Source organism: Gorilla gorilla, chromosome 11, assembly GCF_029281585.2.
Source record: "Gorilla gorilla gorilla isolate KB3781 chromosome 11, NHGRI_mGorGor1-v2.1_pri, whole genome shotgun sequence".
NCBI classification, from domain to species: Eukaryota; Metazoa; Chordata; class Mammalia; order Primates; family Hominidae; genus Gorilla; species Gorilla gorilla.
This window is the reverse complement of record NC_073235.2, coordinates 90244907-90269984: the sequence shown is the minus strand read 5'-3', so window position 1 is coordinate 90269984 and position 25078 is coordinate 90244907. Positions and strand designations below refer to the sequence as shown.

Here is a 25078-nt window from a genome sequence, read left to right as displayed (position 1 = left end):
CTATTTTGGAGCCATTATTCAGTGCACCACACACCCATATAAGAGAACATGGTGATATGCTTCAGAATTTAATATTCTTATAGAATCGTTTATGATTAATGACTGTCATTAGCAGTCTGGATTGTAGTTAGTGAAAATGGTTAATTCTTCTCATGGTGTTATAAACCTTATTCAACCTGACTGTAACCCATCTGTGTTGCTAAAAAAATTTCAACTCAGCTAACTCATTTTGAATGTAAAATATTATTATGATTTTGCACATCAATGTACTCAGCATTTATTCAGTTGGATGACTACATTGTATGTTAGGCATTTGGTAAGGAATGTAGATACAAAGATGAATAAAAAGTGATGTCTGTCAAAGATGAACAAGAAGAAACTGTGGGGCAGATAATGTAAATTGTTACAATGTAGAGAAAATCAAAATAGTGTGAAGGAACAGAAAAAGAAAGCATCTTGATAAGAAATACTGGTAAAGACTTCACAGATAAATTAGCAATTCATTTTTATTTTTTTTAAATGGTAAGGATTTTCACCAGTGGTGATACAGAGGGGAGAGACAAAAGGCATTCTAAGAAATGAGAACAATTTGTGAAAAGATGTAGGGCAGAAAACATGTGGTTGGAACAATATTTGCAGCTAGACGAAAGTAAAGCCTGGATGATGTAAATGACCAGACCTTATGGCTTAAAAAACAGGTTAGGATCTGATTTTGAAAAATTTTAATGCCATGCCAAAGAATTGGAGCTCAGCTCAACCATAAAGTGAAGCCACTAAAGAATTCTAAAATGGGATGTGGGTTCTTAGAGATGTGATTTGAGTCTACTGTACTGCAGACACTGTTCTAGGTGCTGGGATACAGCATAGAGCCTATACTCTAAGGGCCAGTTAGCAGTCCATTCGTGTGTTCTAGTCTTTTAACTTGATCACTACTTGGTTTTGATCACTTAATACTCCCAATATAAAATATTACATATATAATGAATATATATGGGTCTATGTGTACACACATACATATTTATAATACTGAATAAGATGAGGGCGCTTTTCATTCTTATGTGTATCTGAAGTGGAGGAATGTAAATTTCTCAGTGGAATTTTCCTTTTCCTTTATCCAGAAGGGGGCAGCACATCCCTTGTGTAAGAAGATACACTAGCTTTTTCCAGAATGTCTGCATAAGCCAGTTTTTTAAAAATGAGAACCTGAATTTTACCGTATTTCTTGTCAGCTTAGAAAAAAATTCTTAGTAAAAGTTGCCCACTTAGAAGTACATGAATTCCTTCAGATCAGGGACCGTCTAATCTTACAGTAATTCACGTTCATTTCCCTCTCTGGGTGCCTGATGGAAAATTAAATTCCCCTCCATTCCAGACTCCATGACAACTTTCTTGTGGCTCAATCCTCCACATGGACTTCCTGAGACACTTAGCATATTGATATATATTTTTTCTTTTTTTGCTCCAATTCACCTTCACTTATATTAAACCAGCATACAAAGCCATTTGGATATAAACGAATCATAAGACTCAGAAAGCTTTTCTCCTATCTTGCCTTGATTGATACAAAATCATGGACCAAGGCATGACTTTTTCTATCAGTTCTCATCATGCTCTCATTCTTCACAAACTTATAAAATAAAATTGAAGAGATTCTAGATGGCAATACTACATGTCTACATTTGCCTTCATGTAAATCAACAACTAAACCACTTATAAACATATATGTCTTTAAGCTTTGCTTTCAGAATTCCTCCTGGCTTCCCTTTGCACACTGTACGTCAGTTATTCAGGCCATTCAAACTCCTGTCCAATGTGTCCTTGAAATGTTGTGTGACTGATAGCATGCCTCTACCTTTTCCTGTCTCACATGGAGCTCATTATAGTAGTCCCCAGTGTCTATTGTTGACATCTTCATGTCCACGAGTACCGTTCATTTAACTCCTACTTATAAGTGAGAACATGCGGGATTTGGTCTTCTGTTCTTGTGTTAATTCACTTAGAATAATGGCCTCCAGCTGCATCCATGTTTCTGCAAAGGACATGATTTCATTTTTTATGGCTGCATAGTATTCCATGTTGTATAGGACATGATATCATTCTTTTTTATGGCTGCATAGAATTCCATGATGTATATGAACCACACTTCCTTTATCCAGTCCACTGTTGATGGGTACCTAGGCTGATTCTATGTCTTTGCTATTGTGAATAGTGCTGCAACGAATATGTAAGTGCATGTATCTTTTTGGTAGAACAATTTATTTTCTTTTGGATGTATATCCAGTAATGGGATTGCTGGGTCAAGTGATATTTCTAAGTTCTTTGAGAAATCTCCAAACTGCTTTCCACAGTGGCCGAACTAATTTACATTCCTATCAACAGTGTATAAGCATTCCCCTTTTGCCACAGACTCACCAGCCTCTGTTGCTTTTAGATTTTTTAATAATTGGCATTCTGACTCATGTGAAATGATATCTCACTGTAATTTTGATTTCATTTCTCTGATGATTAGTGATATGGAGCAATTTTTTCCATGGCTGCTTGTCTGTCTTCTTTTGAGAAGTGTTAGTTCATGTCTTTTGCCCATTTTTCAATGGGGCTATTTGTTTTTTTGCTTGTTCAATTATTTAAGTTTCTTATATGGAAACTTTCATGTTTTAATGTCTTTGTTGCTCACATTTTGTTTCCTCTTATAGCCATATTTCTCTAAAGGAAGTTTATCACACAAGGAAAAATTACTAAATATCTTAGAAATATTTTGAAGTGCTTATTAATTAATGATAAGGATAATTTAGAATAATTACATTTACAAATAATGTTTATAATACCTATTAATATCCTAAATGTAAAAAAATCCACATTTCTACATAGAATTATATATCTAACATACATGTATGGAATGTGCTTTCTACTTAGAGTTGGGAAGATATTTTGCTAGGATTCACTAGACCATGTTAAAGTCAGCCAAAACATTATTATTGTTGTCAATGTAAGCATTTCTTGTGAAATGCAGAATAGATTTAATATTTATTCATTAATTAGCTAAAACTATTGATCTATTTTGTTATTATGCAAATGTATTCCAGGTAAAAATCTACCATAATTCTGCAGACAGGTGTATCTAAATTATGCATAATACTCTAATTCTTCCATACAATGTACAAGCAGTGGATTAAGAAAAAGGACAAAATAAGCTTTTTAATATGTTTTCTGCTGTGTTCAGTGAGTACATTTAAATTATGTCCCGTTTTTCCCACACTTCCTTGAGCTGTTAACAAAAGCATAAAAATTACGATTGCCAAATCTGTCCAGTCTATAAATCAAATTAATTATTTTCTCAATCATTTCAGATCTTTGTTTCAATTTTAATAAGTTAGAACAGTTTATCTGGCCAAAGAACTTCCAACAAAGTTTGCTTTATTTTGTTAATAGGACAGATTATGTTGATGAATTTTTGAATGGTAAAATCAGCCTTGCATTCCTAGAATTAATCTTACTCAATCGTGCTATATTTATACTGGATTTGAATTGCAGTATTTTGTTTAGGATTTTTATTTTATTTATATTTTCAAGAGAAATCCTGGGCTCTTTTTTATTTTATTTATATTTTCAAGAGAAATCCTGGGCTCTTTTTTATTTTACTTTCTTCTACGTGTGTGTGTGTGTGTGTGTGTGTACACATGAGCATGTGTGTGTATGCTGCCTTTGGTGTTGGTATTGGGTAATGCTAGCCTTGTATAATAAATTGGGAGTTTTGCTACCTTCTCTGTTTTTTGAAAAAGACTGTGTAGGCCGGCTGTGGTGGCTCACGCCTATAATCCCAGCACTTTGGGACACTGAGGAAGGCGGATCACCTGAGGTCAGGAGTTCGAGACCAGCCTGACCAACATGGAGAAACCCCGTCTCTATTACAAATACAAAATTAGCTGGGCGTGGTGTCACATACCTGTAATCCTAGCTACTCGGGAGGCTGAGGCAGGAGAACCTCTTGAACCCAGGAGGCGGAGGTTGCGGTGAGCCGAGATTGCGCCTGGGCAACAAGAGTGAAACTCCGTAAAAAGACTGTATAAAACTGTGGTTAATTCTTTAAATGTTGGGTAGATTTGTCCAGTGAAATCATCTGGACTTGAAATTTTCTCTATTGGATAAACTTTTCAATTACTAAATCAATAATTTTAATAGTTACTAGGCTATTCGAACTGTTTAATTTGGGTGAGTTTTGGGAGTCTGCATTTTTTGAGGAATTGATTCACGTCTCAAGCTGTCAAATTCATTTGTATTCATAGTATTCCCTTACTATCCTTTTAATATCTATGGGGTCTGTAGTAGTAATCTCTCTTTTCATCTAGATATTGGCAATGGGTGTCATTCTCTTACTTCTTTGTCTGTCTTGCTAGAATGCTATTGTTTTCAAATAACCAGCATTTTATTTCACTTATTTTTTCTATTGTTTTTCTGTTTTCATTGATTTTTGCTGTTATTGGTATTACTTATTTTCTTCTGTTGCTTTGGTTTGGTTTCATTTGATCTTCTTTATTTATTTATTTATTTTTGGAAGTCAAAGCACAAAAGCTATGAAACCATATTGGAATCTGAGACAAAAGAAAATCAGTAATATTGATCTTGTCTTTAATTAAAATGTAGATGTTGCTTACATCATAGAGTTCAGAGTTTTTCTCAGTCATTTCAGATCTTTGATTGTTTCAATTTTAGTAAGTTAGAATCTGGCCAAAGAATTTCCAATGAAGTTCACTTTATTTTGTTAATATGACAGATTATGTTGATGAATTTTTGAATGGTAAAATCAGCCTTGCATTCCTAGAATTAATCTTAATCATGCTATATTTATAATTAATTTTGATTTTTAAATGTTACGTTAAAGTATTATTCATGTTATTCAGTTTTTAGTGACCTTTAATCTTTGTCCTGAGTTATGTGCTTCACTAACATAGTCGTGGTACTGTTGCTGCTTATATCTGACCCCTTTTATTAAGAAATATGTAGGATTCTGTGTCTGTAACACTTTTAAAGCCTCCTTAATGATGGCAGGTTAGGGAACTATGTTGTAATTATTCCATGAGACCATGGTCTTAAATTGAGTTCCCCTGTAAGCAGCCACTAAGGAGTGGCTTTATGGGGAACTGATTTATTTAAAAAATTTTCCCATAAAGATATACAATATTTGTTTGTCAATAAATAAATACATAGTTTAAAAATTTATTCCCAAGGGCTTTTGGTAAAAGCGGGTAGGAAGAGGAAGGGGGAGAAGAAGAAACCAAGAAAGACTTCAATTTCAGATAAAATTTCAGGGAGGGTGGCTCCAATCTGATCTGATCCTGCAGGGGAGTTTAGGAGTGTAAATTAGTTCTCAGACTTACCCTTATTTGAAGGAAGAAGCTGACTTTCCAAGTTGGATGAGGTGGATTGAACATAAAACTCCCAGCCACAGCCACTCTCTCTTCCCTTTGAGGGCAAAACAGTTCCATTAGCTTGTGGCTAGTCTTCAGAAAAAATAATCAAGATGCTGACATGGCCATAGGAGGCAAAAGGGCCACACAGCAGCAGAAGTGGCATGAAGAAGTGGTAAAAATCAGCAGATTTGACAGTGTTGGCTACACCTATTATGTAAGTATATCAATTACAAGCACAGAATGACTTTCCTATATTTAGATACTTAATGAAATACAGACTAAAATGACTATTTGCATGTTTCTTACTGGCTCTATTTACACACACACACTCTTTCTCTCTCTATGTAGATATGTAGATACGTACACACATCTATATATGCACATTCTCTCTCTTTATTACCAAGGATTGGCCTTTAGGTGCTAAAAATTTGATACCTTTGGGGAGAATAGATAAGCTATAGTAGATAATGTAGATATAGTAGTAATGTAGTAATGTAGTACTGCAGATAAGGAAGATACTGGAAAGGTAGCTAGATAAGATATCAGGAAGAGTGTCTGTATTTGCCTTGACACATTTTTAAATGTATAAGTCCAAATTCTCTTTGTATTATTCTTGAACTTTTTGACTCTTGTAACACTTAAAATAATTTATTTTTAACTCAAATACTTGTAGGAAGATGTCTATATTTTATCACTACAAATTTTATTTTATTTATTTTTTATTTATTTATTTTTTTTTGAGATGGAGTCTTGCTCTGTCACCCAGGCTAGAGTGCAGTGGTGCAATCTCAGCTCCCTGCATCACTACAAATTTTAAATAAATACTTTATAGTATATTTAAGTGAATCCAATTATTTTATATATGTATACATATGCAGTATAATAGGAAGTTACATATTAATTTGAGTTTACATAAATATACATTATAAGATACTTAAAATCTATACCCACAAAGTGTAACTTACATATAAATTTAATCATTGTTATAGCTACATATGTCTACTTATAACTGTGACTTGACATTCACCAACATCTACATAAAATATGTAAAAAAAGCTCCTCCTGAATAAACACGTTACTTTGTTTGCGTTCTTCTTTGAAATAATATTTCCATTTTTCATATCAATATAGAGTTATACTAATTTATTTTTAAAATTATTCCTGCAGATTATTTTTTGGAAGAAACATAGTATATAAAGCAATTGACTATCTTCGAATTGAGTATCTTAAAATGTATTCTCTTTAATTTATTCATGTCCTTTTACCATCAGGGGTATGCTCACTAGTTTGAAGATCTAAGGTTATAATATTCTTTAAAATCTAATTCCATAATTAAATTTAAATTCATTATATAAATGTATCAGAAATATTTATAATGTATTTGCATTATAAATATAAATTTATTACAAGGACTTAAATATGAAGCTTATATATTAAAATTCTCTTGGTTACGTTATAAAATCATGTCTACCTTGTCGCTTTACATTCTTAGAAAACTCTATCTTCATAATTAGCTAAAATATTTAACTATTTGACTCTGAATCCTTTATTTAAAAATAAAATATTAAAAATATATGACAACATAAAATACAACTTACTCATAATTAATGAATTTAAACGAGAAAATAATGTGCATATCTACTCCTCCTTTTTTGCAAATCAACCTTCCACCATCCCAGAGATACAGAATATTATATCATTTAAAAGAAAACGGGGAGTAATGGGGATACCTATATACCTTATACCTATAACACAGGTGATACTAGTTTACTTTTTAAAACATCCCCTGCTAAAATACATTGTTGTTATTTTCTCTGTAAACTGGAAGTCTTCTTAAAATGTTGTTGGCCGGGCACGGTGGCTCATGCCTGTAATCCCAGCACTTTGGGAGGCCGAGGCGGGTGGATCACGAGGTCAGGAGACCAAGACCATCCCGGCCAACGTGGTGAAACCCCATCTCTACTAAAATACAAAAATTAGCTGGGTGTGATGGCGTGTGCCTGTAGTCTCAGCTACTCGGGAGGCTGAGGCAGGAGAATCGCTTGAACCCGGGAGGCGGAGATTACAGTGAGCCAAGATCGGGCCACTGCATTCCAGCCTGGCAACAGAGTGAGACTCCATCTCAAAAAACAACAACAACAACAAAAACAAACAAAGTTGTCTTCATCTCTTAAGTCAGTTGAGTAATTTATAATTGTTGCATATTCTGACAGTTTTCCCCCAAAATACAAATATTTCCGACAATAACCATAATTAAGATTTTTAGCATATAAAACATCAAATTTTTCAAATAATCATGTTGATTGTGGTCCTAAGTTAAATTTATATTGAAGAATATGTGTAAGACTCAAGTCTGTTAGGAAAAATCCTAAATACTTTTCAAATGCTTAATATTGCACTTAACAAAATAATTAATATGCTAAGATATAGGGCTCTTTCTTTAATAGATTGGTGCTTTGTTAATTAGATGCATGAATAATTTAACACATTTAATCTATGATATTTATTATTTAAACTAATTAGATGTATGGGGATTATCCCATTTAATCAAAATATAATTTATTTTAATTATTTCTAGGCAAGTAGTATAGTGTTTAGGATTCACAAAGTTTAACAATCAAAGCATAATATGCTTATTTTATCATTTTTTTTACTTCTAAACATTTCAGAAACAAAACAAAAAAGTTTCTCAGATCAAATGAGTCACATTAGCAAAATGTAACAAGGAGAAGAATGCAATGAAGTAAAATAACACAAACAATTAACTTTCAAGTGTTGAGGCGTTATTAGAATGCTATTAACTTTCCTGGATATAATTTAGGTGTCAAAGAAAAACATATCTTAAACTGATAGACACTAAAATAGTTTAGTTAATTTTGCCTCAAGAGAAAGCACAAATCGCTTTTCCACTGGAAAAACAAAACAAATGTCATCATATTTGTTTCTTCAAGAAAGTATAAAATTATACAAAATCAATTTTTAGGATTTTATTTAGAAACAAATACCTTAGTGATCTAAATAATGTAAAAAGGGGGATACTATTTGGAGGTAGCAAAATTTTGTTTCATTAGAGGGTAACTTTATAAAAAAGTTACTGCCATACTTCTCTTAATGAGATGTTTTTATGTAGATTATTAAATCAGACAGCCTATGAACTCTTTTCTATGTGAGATGCTACAATTAATTATGAGGGGAAATAACAGATTTTATGCAGAGTGGATAGCAGAGAGAAAATTCAGAAAAAATATTAAGGGAGAAAGATGCTATTACCATAGTCATTCTGTTGGAATCAATAGAATTAAAGGGTATATATTGCCAAAACAAGTGAATGGAATTATGGGGAGAAACAAGAATATTGCGTTGGCAATACTTGGTGAAATTCAGCATGTACCTCTTCTATGGAAAACTTTTCCCAGATACATACTAGGGAAATTCACCCACAGAAACTTAAAATAGGTATATGTATAAGGATATTCATAGTAACATTGTTCATGTGAATGAGAAGTTGAGTATAATTGGAGATTCATACATACAAGGAAACAAAATATTGTACAGGTATATGTGGCATGTTATGCAGCAGTTAGAAACTATAAATTTATGTAGAAGAGAGGCAATTTAAAAATAACAATACATATGTACAACATAAGTGCTTTAGCAACATATCTATTCAAATTAAACACACATACACACCACTATTCGCACCAGCAGCAGCAACCACACTGTGTGTTTTCACAGATTCATGGCTATTCAAAGACAAATAACAGATGCATTACAGTGCGTGCACACTGGAGAAGGGGAATGGGAGTGGGTTTTATGATGGCGTAAGGAAAAAAGCTATGTATCTATAAACATACTATAAATATGGATAAGTCTGAGGTAGGAGGCAGGCAGGCCACAACTCTGGACCAGATTGAAGACTGGCCAAAGCCTAGAAGAGGCACCAAAGACTCTTCTCCGTAAAACATGCCCAACAGCGCCGTGACAGCTTACCATTGCCTTGGCACAAGCAAGAAGTTACCAATCCTTGCCAAGGTAATACCCAGAAGTTACTGCCCATTTTCTAGCTCATTCTAAATAATCTGCCCCTTACTTAGCATACCATTAAAAGTGGGTATAAATGTGACTACAGAACTGCTCCTGAGTCGCTACTCTCCACATACTGCCTATGGGGTAGCCCTGCTTCGGAGGAGCAGTCACAGAGCTGCGGGACGGCTGCCGCCTCAATAAGGCTGTTTTCTTCCACCACCAGCTCGCTCTTGAATTAATACCTGGGTGAAGCCAAGAACCTGCCCTGCATCAAGTTTACGTGTATATAAGTGTATATACATATATATACATATGCATATATAAGTGGCTCTTCTGCCTGAATCTCACAGAAGAGTGGCCTCTGTGTTGTGTATGTACCCTGGTATTAAGGTGACTAAGCCACTTCTATCCTTTGTGGACTCCCATATATATTGCAGAGGATTGCAGAACCCTGACCATAACCCCTAATCAGACTCCATAAACAATATTTGGTACTTAAGCAACCAAAGTGATAACTACTCCATTCCTTCATGAGACACTCATCTCTAATTTTTCTCACTAAATTATTCTTAGCACGCTAAATCGAGGTTAATACAATAATTTAACCCTGCTCATGGAGAGTGTAAATGCACAATTACTCTGTGTGTAAACATCTGCAGTACTGTTTTAATGTGCTGACAGTTTCTAATGAAGTTAGCATGTATCTGTTAAAGTTTTAAAAATCACTCTAAATTGGCCAGGCGCGGTGGCTCACGCCTGTAATCCCAGCACTTTGGGAGACCGAGGCGGGTGGATCACGAGGTCAGGAGATCAAGACTATCCTGGTTAACACGGTGAAACCCCATCTCTACTAAAAATGCAAAAAATTCGCTGGGCAAGGTGGTGGGTGCCTATGGTCCCAGCTACTCGGGAGGCTGAGGCAGGAGAATGGCGTGAACCCGGGAGATGGAGCTTGCAGTGAGCCGAGATGGCGCCGCCGCACTCCAGCCTGTGTGACTGAGCGAGACTCCGTCTCGAAAAAAAAAAAAAAAAAAAAAACACTCTAAATTGAGGCTTAATTTATTAATTTTTAAAAACATTTATTAGAGGCTTAAGGACTTCTTAAAACCAAAAAGACACAAATACTCTCATTTCACAGAAGAGGCTTCTGAGGTCAGTGAAACTGCAATGTTTTGACAATTACTAGATAGTAAATTAGGGGCAATCAGAGATTAAAGCCAAATTATTCTATTGCTTCCTTCAGGGATATTTCTACTATAGTATGTTTTATTTTCAGATGTATAGCATATATTTTGCATGTTTTTATTGTTCAAATTATCTTTATACCAGTTGTTACAATTCAGATCTGGAGGGACCTGTAAGGTCATGTAAAATGAGTGAACAGAAGCAATGAAAACGCATAGGTGTGTATTGTGTGAACAGACGTGCAAACTGTAAAGCAATTTCTCTGACTAAAGAGAAATCCTCTACTCAGCTCCAGTTGGCTTCTGCCATTGGTGGTGTATGCCGAAAGTGACCAGATGTGTTGCTGTTGCTGTTATTCGAATGTTTTTTTTGTTTGTTTTTTGTTTTTTTTTTTTTTGAGACAGATTCTCGCTGTGTCACCAGGGCTGGAGTGCAGTGGCGCCATCTTGGCTCACTGCAACCTCCGCCTCCCGGGTTCAAGCGATTCTCCTTCCTCAGCCTCCCGGGTAGCTGGGACTACAGGCGCGTGCCACACGCCTGGATAATTTTTTGTATTTTTAGTAGAGATGGGGTTTCACCGTATTAGCCAAGATGGTCTCTATCTCCTGACCTCGTGATCCGCCCGCCTCAGCCTCCCAAAATGCTGGGATTACAGGCGTGAGCCACCGCGCCTGTCCTTGAACGTGTATTTTTTTAAGTTATCTTTGAAATAACAACTGAGCAAGATAAAGGCCAGACAAAACCCATATGGGAGATGGATTTGGTCTGCAGGCTGCTGTTTTTTTTTTTTTTTTTTTTTTAATATACTTTAAGTTCTGGGATACATATGCAGAACGTGCAGGTTTGTTACATAGGTATACACGTGCCATGGTGGTTTGCTGCACCCATCAACCCGCCATCCGTATTAGGTTTTTCTCCTACAGGCTGCCGATTTTTAATTACAACTTATGCAATCTGTTGTGCAATCATACGGAATAATATCAACATCAATTATTGAATTTAACAACAGCAGTATACTTACCATCACAGTCTTCAGTGCAAGAATCTATTGAAAGAAAATAAAATGCACTAATAAAAGCTTCAAGATAAATGGATGATTATAAAAATTGACTTATCATCATTAAAGCTCATTCCTTTAAGGTCTCCAAACACTGCTGTGTATGTGAAATGTTTACTTTAATGCAAACAAAGGTAGAGATAATTAATCTCATTACAAATAATCTGAGAAAATAAACTTGAAACAGGTGATCAATGCAACTATATTAACTTTGATAATCCATTTATTAATCATATATGTGAAATGTAGATAAATTTCCTTAGCTCTTGATACAATTAAGTACCTTGTCAATTTCTTCATTAATAGTTCAGTGTTGATTGGTAATTTCTTTCAGAGTTAGTTATTGATTATCGTGATGCAATGATGCCACTGACAAATAATTATTTTTTAGATGTGGTTGCCCTATGGTATAAAAGTTAATATTCAGTTGAAATGGCAAAATAAACATAAAGTCACTTCTTATTCCTCATCTAGTCGATTCATCTGCCAATGAAATTTGGTTTTCTTGGGCTTTTAATTATACTTAGAAAATAGTTTTAGAATTATTATATTAGCTTTATATGTCAACATAAGTTTTGTACTAAAACAATGTTTTTAAACTACCCCCCAAAGAAAACCCTAAATGGTGATATGTATTATATAAAAATGGAATCTGTGTTTAAATAATTTTGGGAATGTTACATTCTAGAGGTTCATTTTGCAAAACTAGCATGCCAAACATTCTGAGGTTTTCTAGCAATGAATCTTTATCCTTATCTTATTTAACAAACTGTTTCTCCAGTTTATTTAAGTGGATCATGTTTCCCCTTGATTTTGAGGAAAACAATTTAGAGAATGCTAACTCAGAAGGAAAAAAGTTGCCCAAAGCCATACAACTCATTTAAATTAAGTTCAAAAATGCCAGGCAGATTTTCTGATTCCTACAATACGGCGGCAGAGACGTTAGGCTAAATTATGTCAATATTTTTCCTCAGATGAATATTAAAATCTTTAAAAATTATTCAACTTTTATTATAGGTTAAAGGGCGCATGTGCAGGTTTGTTGCATGAGTGAATTGCATGACACTGAGGCTTGGGGTCTCAATGATCCTGTCACCTATGCTGTAAGCATAGCACCCAACAGGTGGTTCTTCAACGCATACCCCTCTCCCTTCCTCTTTTGTTTAGAGGTCCCCAGTGTCTATTGTTCACATCTTAATGTTCATGTGTATTCAATGTTTAGCTCCCATTTATAAGTGAGAACATGTGGTATTTGGTTTTCTGTTCTTGCATTAGGTTGCTTAGGGTAATGGTCTCCAGCTGCATCCATGTTTCTGTGAAGGACACAATTTCATTTATGGCTGCCAAATATTCTAAGGTGCATATGTACCACATTTTCTTCATCCAATCTACTGTTGATAAGCACGTAGGCTGATTCCATGTCTTTGCCATTGTGATTACTATGGCAATGAGCATGTGGGTGCATGTGTCCTTTTAATTGAGTGAGTTATTTTCCTTTGGGTATATTCTCAGTAGTGGGATTGCTGGGTTGAATGGTAGTTCTATTTTAGTTCTTTGAGAAATCTCCAAACTGCCTTCCACAGTGGCTGAAGTAGTTTGCATTCCCACCAACAATGTATAAGTATTCCTTTTTCTCTGCAGCCTCACCTGCATCTGTTATTTGCCTTTTTAATAATCAACATTCTGACTTTTGTGAGATGGTATCTCATTGTGGTTTTGATTTGCATTAAAAGAAAATGTCTTAATCATGCTAAATTTTCTTTGTTAGAGGCGTGCAAATTTGTAATATTCACCAATTCACCAATTTTAATCATCAAAAATTTCACAAGTGCTAAAGACGAAATTTTTATAAAATTAGCATTATCAAGGGAAATAAATTGTGAATCAGTGAAACATGAAAGTTTGCCTGTAAATTTTCAAGCATAATTAGATTGGTTTAGTAGTATAGAAAATGGTAAAATTAAAAAGTGAAAGCATCTGTTCATGTCATCCTCCACCTTCTGAAGGGGATTATGCAAATTGCCCAAGAAAGCACAGATTTAAATAGACCCCAAAACTCTCTACAGATACTGCCTTGTTTGAGGTCACAACTGCCTTCCTATATCTAGGCAGGACATGAGACAGTTGCAGGACACCATTTTTTCCAGCTGATTATGCCTCTTACCCAGAAGTGGGGACATGAGAACTTTTCTGGCTATACTCCAGTCCATGTTGCCTTGACTTTTACCTCAATTTTGTGTGTTGTTTGATTCTACCTGTCTATCTAGCTCTCTATCTATGGCTCAGCAAAAGTGGTTTTTGACTTGATGTTAGAACTTACTTGAGTGTGTATGTGGCTATATATAACTAAAAATAAAAATTAAAAATTAAAAAATTAAAGGCAATTCAAACTGCATTAATTTTTTTTTTCTCAGACCTAAAGGGCAGTCAGGTTTCTCATTTCTGGAAGACTGCACTGATTATTTCAAGGCTGTGAATCAAGGCTGAGTGAGGATTGTCATACACATATCTACTAATTTATATCTTTTTTCCATATTGTTTATAAAACTTTGCATAGAAGTATTTATATAGACATAGATATAAAAGTTGACAAATTTTAAGTGTGTAGGCCCATATATTTTCACAAACCAAACATCCTCAGGCAATGGGCACACAATCTGAGACTATAATCAGCTTCAGAAAGAGCTCCCTTGGTCTCTATTGGAATCACTGTCTTTGATTGGGCTGCTATAACCAAATAGCATATTTCACACCTCACCCACCTCGTACTGTCCCACCTTTTGGAGTTTCCAATGTCTATTATTCTACTCTGTAACTATGTATGTACCCATTGTTTAGCTCCCATTTTTAAGTGAGAATATGAGATTTTTACTTTCTCTTTCTGAGTCATTTCACTAAGGATAATGGCCTCCCATTCCAACCATGCTGCTGCAAAAGACACATGATTTTTTTCTTTTTGTATGATTAGGTACACTAAAAGCCCAGTACACAATGTATCTATGCAACACAACTTCACTTGTACCCTTAAATCCATAAAAATAAAAAAGATTTAAAAAATTATATATTTGTTTGCATGGAAGATCACTGAAAATTTAAGAAACATTAATACCAGATGGCTAGTGAGCCATCCAGGCAGGAAAAAAATCTAATAATCAAGTCCTATTCATATAGATTTAAAATTTTGCTTGCACTAAGATTAAAAGTATGTGCATATATAATCAAAATTATGCATTCATGAGGTAATCATGTATGTATATGTGCATGTGTAATAGGAATATTTTTTGGTTTTGTTTTTAACAAATTTATTGAGCTATTTTTAAAATATCAAATTCTTTTGAAAAGTGTCTGTTCATGTCCTTTGCCCAATTTTTGTGGGGCTGTTAGTTTTTTTCTTATAAATTTGTGTAAGTTCCTTATAGATGCTGAATATTAGACCACTGTCGGATGCATAGTTGGTAAAAATTTTCTCCCATTCTGTAGGTTGTCTGTTTACTCTGATGACAGTTTATTTTGCTGTGCAGAAGCATTTTAGTTTAATTAAATTCCACTTGTCCATTTTTGTTTTTATTGCAAATGCTTTTGGTGTCTTTGTCATGAATTTTTTGCCCATGCCTATGTCCTGAATTGTATTGCCTGGTTGTCTCCCAGAATTTTTATAGTTTTGGGTTTTATGTTTAAGTCTTTAATCCATATTGAGTTAATTTTTGTATATGTTGTAAGGAAGGGGTCCATTTTCAATCTTCTGCATATGGCTAGCCAGTTCTCCGAATACCATTTACTGAATAGAGATTCCTTTCCCCATTGCTTGTTTTTGTCAGATTTGGTGAAGATCAGATAGTTGAAGGTGTGAAGTCTTATTTCTGGGTTCTCTATTCTGTTCCATTGGTCTGTTATGTACCAGTACCATTATGTGTCTGTTATTGTACCAGTACCATGCTGTTTTGATTACTGAGCCCTGTAGTATATTTTGAAGTCAGATAGAGCAATGCCTCCAGCTTTGTCCTTTTTGTAATTGCCTTGGCTATTCAGGCTCTTTTTGCTTCCGTATGAATTTTAAAATAGTTTTTTTCTAGTTCTGTGAAAAATGCCAGTGGTAGTTCAATGGGAATAGCATTGAATCTATAAATTGCTTTGGTCAGTATGCCTATTTTAACTATGTTGATTCTTCTTGTCTATGAGCATGGAATGTTTTTCCATTTGTGTCATCTCTGATTTCTTTGAGCAATTTTTTCATTGTAGTTCATGAAAGAGATCTTTCACCTGCCTGGCTAACTATATCCCTAGATATTTTATTCTTTTTGTGGCTATTGTAAATGGGAGTTCGTTCATGATTTGGCACTCAGCTTGACTATTGTTGGTATATAGGAATGCTAGTGATTTTTGCAAATTAATTTTGTGACTTGAGACTTTGCTGAAATTGTTTATAAGCTTAAGAAGCTTTTGGGCTGGCCAGGCACAGTGGCTCACACTTGTAATCCCAGCACTTCGGGAGGCCGAGGGGGGCAGATCATTTGAGGTCAGGAGTTTGAAACCACCCTGACCAACATGATGAAACTCCATCTCTACTAAAAATACAAAAATTAGCCAGACATGGTGGTGGGCACCTGTAATCCCACCTACTCAGGAGGCTGAGGCCAGAGAATTGCTTGAGCCCGGCAGGTGGAGGTTGCAGTGAGCACAGATTGTGTCATTGCGCTCCAGCCTGGGTGACAGAGCGAGACTCTGTCCCACAAAACAAAACAAAAAAACCAAACCAAAACAATAATAAAACAAACAAACAAACAAAAAGTTTTTGGGCTGAGTTAATGGGGTTTTCTAGATATAGAATCATGTTATCTGCAAACAGGGATAGTTTGACTTCCTCTCTTCCTATTTGAATGCCCTTTATTTCTTTCACTTGCCTGATTGCTCTGTCCAGAACTCCAATACTATGTTGAATAGGAGTGGTGAGAGAGGGCATCCTTGTCTTGTGCAAGTATTAAGGGGAATGCTTCCAGCTTTTGCCCATTCAGTATGATGTTCGCTGAGGGTTTGTCATAGATGGCTCTTTTTTTTTAATTTATCATTTTCTTTATCATTGGAGGGAAAGAAAGCAAGCAGAGGTGGGGGTATGGTTACACTATTTAAGGAAGAGCTGAATACAAAGACAATGAGCCTTTCATAGTCTCAAGAATTCCACAATGAATAACTGAATTATCTCATTTATAATTCACACTGGATCAAAAAAATTGGTTCCCCTCTGTGTAGATCAATTTAATTCAAACCTTATTATCTTCAGAATACAAAGAGGAATACTACAAGATAAACTCTAACTGCACTAGGTGTTTTCTAAGTAGAAGACCAAACACCAAAGGGAATCCCTCTTTCTGACGTCTTTTGATATGACAAGATTTTGCCAGAGTGGAAGTCTAACACTTAAAAAAGCATTCTCATGGCCAAGTAAGAAACTACAGTTGTTGTGGGTATTACAATACAATTACCATATATACTACATATTAAATTAAACTCAGCATTAAATATGCTTCTAAAATTATGCTGTTAATGATGATAACAGTGATGATGCTGGTGGAAAAAGCCTGTCTTTAGCCCAAGAAAAGTAAGGCAGAAAAATTTAACAAGCAGAAAGCAGACACAGAGTTGGGCATTTTTTTGACTAGGAAAGATAATTTTAAACAAAGACATATGAAAAGAAAAGTAATCCCTTATTTCCCCTATGTGGAAATAATATGAAATATTTATTAGATATATTGGACGAGAGCAGAACTAAGTACTCCAACTGTACTGCAGGATTACAAAAAAATTCACCACAGTGTAAGATTTAAGGGCAACCTGCAAAAGTATGCATGTTATATAAAGGACAGCAAGATTGCTGCTGCCCTGCCAAGTACTTCCAGTCCCTACCCAGGTCCTACTGAAATAGTGGTGGTCCCAATTAGTTTTATTGATATAAATCTTTAAAGAAAAAGATAAAGTATTTAAAAAGACAAGTCAAAATGCTTCAGGAACCATATATCCAACACAAACTTTATCCGCAAATGAGTTATGTTTGCCTCACACTAATACACTTTTATTTCACTCAAATTAGAGCAATAATCTTCCATACATACGTATCTTCCCTGACCAATAATTCAAAGAAAAAAGTCCAAAATGGCTAGTAAATAAAAATATGATAATTAACAGATGCTTTAAATTTGTTTTAAATATTTTTAAGGTTTAAAAGGTGTTTGAAGTTTGTAATTCCTGGTAGGAAAACATTATCTGAATGAATACCCTAATGGCAAACCACTGTAAAATGTTTCTGCTGCATTTGAGGGAGAGGGGTAGGAATTATCTTCAAAGCACCCCAGATCTTTTGATGAGAAGGTCAGAGGTACACTGGTTTGTATTATTGCGACATCTGTAAGGTGATCTTGGTTGCTTTTCCTTCAGCAAGGGCTTTATTTATCAGAAGGGCATTATGCTTGACCTCCAAATTTGGCTCACAATTTACTGATAAGATTCATAACCTTTGGGTTGCTCTGGTATTTTGATATATTTGCTGGGTTCTGAGCCACATCCTGGAAGGCCACCATAACTTCTGGATCCTGTATGGCTGTAAGAACCTCTGGATCACTAAGAATTTCATTAAGCCCAGGCATTCTGGCCACTCCTGGTATGCCCCCTCCCATTCCAGGCATTCTTCCAGGAAAATTACCAGGCAATACCCCAGGAAAGCCACCTGGAAAAGAGCCATACTGAGCTCCTGACTGTTGTCTGGCTGCTTCCTGCCTCTGGGCTCTCTCATGCTCTTCTCGTGCCTTCTTAACTCTTTCTATTCTTTCTTTGATCTCTCACTCTTCACATTTTTGCTCATACTTTCTCCGATGTTCTGCAATTTTCTGTGCCCTAAATTGAACTTCTTTCAGCGTTGCACTAGCATCTTCATCATACTCCAATTTACAGACAAGGGCAAGATCATGGGCTGCTCCTTTCCAGTGGCCTGGAAGCCTGTGTGCTTTCCCTCGCCACTTGTAAGGCTGAGCTGAATCAGGATTTATTTCAACGGCTCTGTCACAGTGTCGGATGGCAGCATTTGGCTTCTGTAATTTGACAAAGACACTGGCCCTCTTGGCATACAAAATGGCCAAGTGAGGATTCAGCTTAATGGCATCTGTGAAAAAGTCAATGGCTTTCTGCAGTTCACCATCATTTAGGGCTTCAGTAGCAGCTACTTTCTTATCATTTGCCTGATCCATCATCTCCTCTGTTATCTCTGCATTTTCATCTCTCATTTCTTGAGGGGCATCAGTGTCTGCTTCAATCACACCTTCATTATCAATTTCTAGATCACTTTCCTCACTTGATGGTTTGTCTGCCTTTAAGTCTTCCTCCACTTTCTTACTATCAGGTTTTTCTTCCTTGGTATTTTCGTCTGATTTAGCTTTCTGAGTAGCAGGTGGTACTTTACTCCCCATACTCTCCACCCACACCCTCAAGAAGCACATTTCCTCGGTGTGCAGAATGCTCGGATCCTGCTTACACATTTTCACAAAGGCCCGAAACTTGTTCACTTTGCGGGGTTCCATGGTCAGGAGGCGGTGGGCGAAGCTGAGGGGCTGTGGCCGGGTTCCAGACCCAGGCGCTGACTTGGCATGACTGTGCAGAAGGGGGCGGCTGCCACAAGTCAGAGCAGACTCAGATGGATCTTACTATTTTGAGGTATGTTCTTTCAATACCCAGTTTATTAAGGGATTTTAGCATGGATTTTGAATTTTATCAAAAGCTTTCTCTGCATCTATTGAGATAATCATGTTTTTTGTCTTCAGTTCTGTTTATGTGATGAATCACATTTATTGATTTTGATACCAACCTTGTTGAACCAACCTTGCATCCCGGGGATGATGCCTACTTGATCATGACGGATAAGCTTTTTCTTGTGCTGCTGGATTCAATTTGCCAGTATTTTGCTGAGGATTTTTGCATTGATGTTCATTACATTAAGGATATTGGCCTGAATTATCTTTTTTTGTTATATAACTGCCAGGTTTTGCTTATAAGTATAATGCTGGCCTTATAGAATAAGTTAGGGAGAAGTCTCTCTTTTTCAATGTTTTGGAATAGTTTCAGTAGGAGTGGTATCAGCTCTTCTTTGTACATCTGGTAGAATTCAGCTGCAAATTCATCTGGTCCTGGACTTTTTTTGGTTGGTGGGCTATTTATTACAGCCTCAATTTCAGAACTCATTATTGGTCTGTTCAGGGATTCAATTTATTTCTGGTTCAGTCTTGGAAGGGTGTATGGGAGTGTAAATTAGTTCAGCCATTGTGGAAGACAGTGTGGTCATTCCCCAAAGACCTAAAGACAGAAACACCATTCAACCCCACAATCTTATTACTGGGTATATACCCAAAGAAATATAAATCATTCTATTGTAAAGACACATGTACACGTATGTTCATTGTAGCACTATCCACAATAGCAAAGACATGGAATCAACCAAATGCCCATCAGTGACAGACTGGATAAAGAAAATGTGGTACATAGACACCACAGAATACTATGCACCCATGAAAAAGAATGACATCAAGTCCTTTGCAGGGACATGTATGGAGTTGGAGGCCATTATCCTTAGCAAACTAACACAGAAACAGAAAACCAGAAATGGCATGTTCTCACTTATAAGTGGAAGGTAATGATGAGAACACATGAACACATAGATGGGAACAATATACACTGGGGCCTTTCAGAAGGCAGAGGGTGGGAGGAGGGAGAGGATCAGGAAAAACAACTAATGGGTAGTAGACTTAATACCTAGGTGATGAAATAATCTGTACAACAAACCCCCATGACACAAGCTTACCTATGTAACAAACCTGCACTTGTACCCTTGAACTTAAAATAAAAGTTAAAAAAATTCCAAATGTAAAAAAATATATATAATATAAAATTCACCCATTTTGTGCATACAATTAAATTATTTCAGTAACTCTACTGAGTGTGACAACCATCACCATAAGTCAGCTTTGGAAGATTTTCATCACCCTAATAACAGCCATCATGCCCATTTAGTTAAGTCTCATTTCCACAGTGGCTACATGGTGTTCTGCAAAATGAATATACCATAATTTTATTTAGTATTAAGTCTAAAACATCTAGAATGTTTCCTTCTTTTCCGAATTCAAAATAAACTTTAATAAATATCTTTGTGGTCAAACAACAACAACAAAATACCATAATCTGGGTGGCTTAAAAACAGAAATGTATTTCTCATATCTCTGGAGGCTGGGAAGTCTTAGAACAAGGTGCCAACAGATTCAGTGTCTGGTGAAGGCTCTCTTCCTGGTTCACAGATGGCACCCTCTCACTGTGTTCTCACATGTTGGAAGGAGCGAGAAAGCTCTCTGGGGCCTTTTATAAAGGGCACTAATCTGATTGATGAGGGCTTTGCCCCTATGTTCTAATCACCTCCAAAAAGTTCTGCCTTCAAATATTATCATACTGGGGATTAGGTTTCAACATGTGAATTTTGGGGGGAATACAAACATCCAGACCATAGCAGGCACATTATCAAGTAATTACTGTTTCTTCCATCCAGTTGAGAAATTCTGGGAGAGATAGAGTAGAATATCTCAGACTTATCCCAACTGAGGGAAGAGGTGACTGATATTGTCATTGGTTTATATTTATTTCAGCCATTCTGATGGGTGTATATTTGTATTACATTGTCCTTTCCCTATTCTCTATATTTTTTGTCCTTCTCATTTTGATGTTTTTTATATATTTGGAGTTCTGTATATATTTGGATCTCTCTCTTCTTTTTAAGCTATATGTGTAGCCAATATCTCTCCCATTGTATGTATTGACTTCTCACACTTTTAATGTCATTTGATTAATAGAAGTTTTACATTTTTAATAGAGTTCAATTTATCAATATTTTCTTTTATGTTTAGCACTTTTTTGGTCTTGTTTACAAACTCTTTGCCTACTCAACACCATTTGTTAAAAAGACAATTTTTTCCATTTAGTTTCTTTCACCTAATAATATGCATTTAAGATTTCTCCATATCTTTTCAGGACATGATAGCTCACCTTCTACTGAATAATATTTCATTGTCTAGTTGTACTACAGTTTATTTGTTCATTCACCTACTGGAGGACATCTTGGTTGCTGCCAAGTTTTGGCAATTATGAATGAAGCCGCTATAAACATTCATGTGCAAGGTTTTGTGTGGAAATAAGATTTCAAATATTTTCCATAAATACCAAGGAGCACAACTGATGGATCATACAGTAAGAATAAGTTTAGTTCTGTAAGAACTGCCAAACTGTCTTCCAAAGTTGCTGCAGCATTTTTTATTTTTAGCAGCAAAGTTGCTGCTGTTTCACATCTTCCTCAGGATATATAATGCATGACTCCAACTATATGACATTCAGGTAAAGGCAAAACTTTGAAGAGTAAAAAGATCAGTGGTTGCAAGGGGTTGGGGAGAGCGAGGATGAATAGGTGAAGCACAGAGGATTTTAGGGTGGTGAAATTACCCCGTGGGATGCTGTAATGGTACATAAATATCATTATGAATTTGTCTAAACACATAGAATGTACAACACCAAGTGTGAACTTTAACAATGTGCCAATGAAGGTTCACCAATTGTAACAAGTGTCCACTGTGACATGGGATGTTGACAGGAAGAGAGGGTGTGTATGTGTAAGGGGCAGGAAGTGTATGGGAACTCTCTGTACTTTCCACTCAATTTTGTGATGAACGTATAACTGTTCTAAAACATATTAATACATACATATGTATATTTTATAAATAAATATGTATACAAATATAAATAGTGGGTTATAATTACATATATATATATCCTATTATTTGCTCACTGAATTGTAGCAATTTGTCACAAATTATGTGACTATATTGTGGGGGTGAGCTTCTAGACTCTCAAGTCTCTTATTTTGTATCGTTGAATCAATAGCACACTGTTTTAATTACTATAGAATTATAATAGGTCTCAATAACTAGTGATGTATTTTTCTTCTATTACACACGATTGCTGGAGGTAATCTGGAGACACTATTGGTCAGATTATTGTTCAGATTCATCTCATTTTCTGAGAGATTTTTGTTTAGTTTAATTTTCATTCTTTTTTTTCCCTTTAGTAAATATTTGTTGAATTTTGCCAAATGCTTTTTATTACATATATTGGGACATTTGAATAATTTTTGTTTTTTTTTCTGTTAATGTTGTGAATAATGTTGACTGATTTTAGAAATTAAATCCTTCCCTGCATTGCTGAATTAAAATTACACTTGAATGGTATTTCTATTCTTCTACAACTCTTTTAAATTTTATTTTCTGTTATTTCTCTAGCTCCTTGAAGTTAGTGCTTAAATAATTGTGTTTTCATATATCACTGGATTCAATTTTCTACTCTTTTGCTTAGGGTTTTTGTGTCTATATTCATGAGGATTACTCTAATTTAATCTTTCTTGTTACATCCTTGTCAGATTTTGGCATCAGTTTATATCTTGATTAGCAGTTCTAGAAATTTAATGTTTTATTATTCTTTTAAAGAGCCAAAGCCTGACTTTTACATTTCTTTCATTGTGCATTTTTAAAATAATTTATATTCTTAGCTTTTTTCCTTTGCATCCTATAAATTTTAATTTGCTATTCTTTCTCTAGCTTCTTGAGTTAGAAAATTATATATTTTTTCTAATTTATACATTTAAAGCTACAAACTTGTTCTGAACCATATGTTAGCTGCATTACACAAGTTTGATATATCTTGTCTTCATTAAAATGAAAGTGATTTTTTAATTGATACATAAGAGTTGTATATATTTATGGGGTACATGTTATATTTTGATACATGCATACAATGTGTAAAAATCACATTAGGGTAATTGGGTTATATATCATCTCAAACATTTATAATTTCTTTGTGTTGGGAACATTCCAAACCTTTCCTCATAGGTATTTGAAAATGTACTATAAATTCTTGTTAACTGTAGTTGCCCTACTGGGCTACTCAACATTAAAACTTATTTCCTCTATCTAAGTATATTTTTAACCAACTTTCTTTTTGAATTTTTATTGTGATATTTTCTTTTGCCTATGAATAAGCATGTTGCATAACTTTCTGGTAGATATGATATATTTTTGTTATTTTGTTATTGACTTTTAATTCCACTCTGGTAAGAGAACATAATCTAAATAACTTCAATGTTTTAAAGTTTTTTGGGGTTTCTGCATGTCTCAACATCTGGCCACTTTTGGTAAATTATCCATTAGCATCTGAAAATAAGGTAAGTTCTGAGGTTGTTGGGGACGGCATTTTACATAGGGAATTTGTTAATTATGTTTGTTAGATCTTCTAATCTATAGAAGATTATTTAGTTCTTGTCTACTAATTGTAACAGGTATTTAGAGAGGTTTGTTAATGTCTTCTACTTTTATTAATTGCCTATCCCTTCTAATTCTGATGATTATTAAGTATTTTGAAGTTTCTTTATTTAATGCAAGCAGATTTAGATTGGCATATTGTCTTTTTCTATTAACTCCTTTATCATGATATAAAATTCTTTCGCCGGGCATGGTGGCTCATGCCTGTAATCCTAGCACTTTGGGAGGCCGAGGCGGGCAGATCACTTGAGGTCAGGAGTTAGAGACCAGCCTGACCAACATGGCAAAACCCCGTCTCTACTAAAAATACAAAAATTAGCCTGGTGCAATGGCATGCGCCTGTAATCCTAGCTACTCCAGAGGCTGAGATGGGAGAATGGCTTGAACCCAGGAGGCAGAGGTTGCAGTGAGCCGAGATCGTGTCACTGCACTCCAGCCTAGGCGACAGAGTGAGACTCTGTCTTAAAAAAAAAAAAAAGAAAAAAAAATTCATTTACAGCAACTCTTCTTTACATGAAGCACACTTTTTTCAATGTTAGTAAAGCTACATACACATGTATTGCCTTAGCCTCAATTTTACCAGTATATCTTGCAGTCCCTCATTTTCAACATTTTTGTGACCTCATCTTTAACATATGTCTCTTCTAGGCCGTAGTAGGTAACACAGAAGGTTTTATTTGTTCACTTGTTTGTTTTCCCCATCCAGCCCCCTGTAACTATGTAAAGCTCCATTGAGTCATCTTGGTCCCTCTGTAGCACTCTTCTTCCTAGGTCAATCCCAGAATTCAAGCCTCTAGACAAGATACAGGAGTTTAACCAGAAACAGCAGAAGAGATTCAGATAGACTCTGAAATACTCTAAAATTTTACTTCTTGTAGTGACTTCTGTGACTCTCTGTATATGTAGTAAATAATTTGACTTTTCAGGTGGTTCTCAGCAGAATTGTTATCCTGTGAAGTACTCCATCTATCTAAAAGCAGAAGTCAGGATGATTTTTAAAAAATATTTCTAAATAT

At 35.3% G+C, this 25078-nt stretch overlaps 1 long non-coding RNA gene and 1 pseudogene across 2 annotated transcripts in view; one reads left to right on the top strand and one right to left on the bottom strand.

Moving 5' to 3' along the window:
* The window catches only part of LOC129532143 (uncharacterized), a 217690-nt gene that overhangs the window by 164174 nt on the left and 28438 nt on the right, over window positions 1-25078 (top strand). The gene's annotated exons all lie outside the window — the stretch shown is intronic.
* LOC101151754 (hsc70-interacting protein-like) lies at window positions 18046-19241 on the bottom strand (annotated as a pseudogene).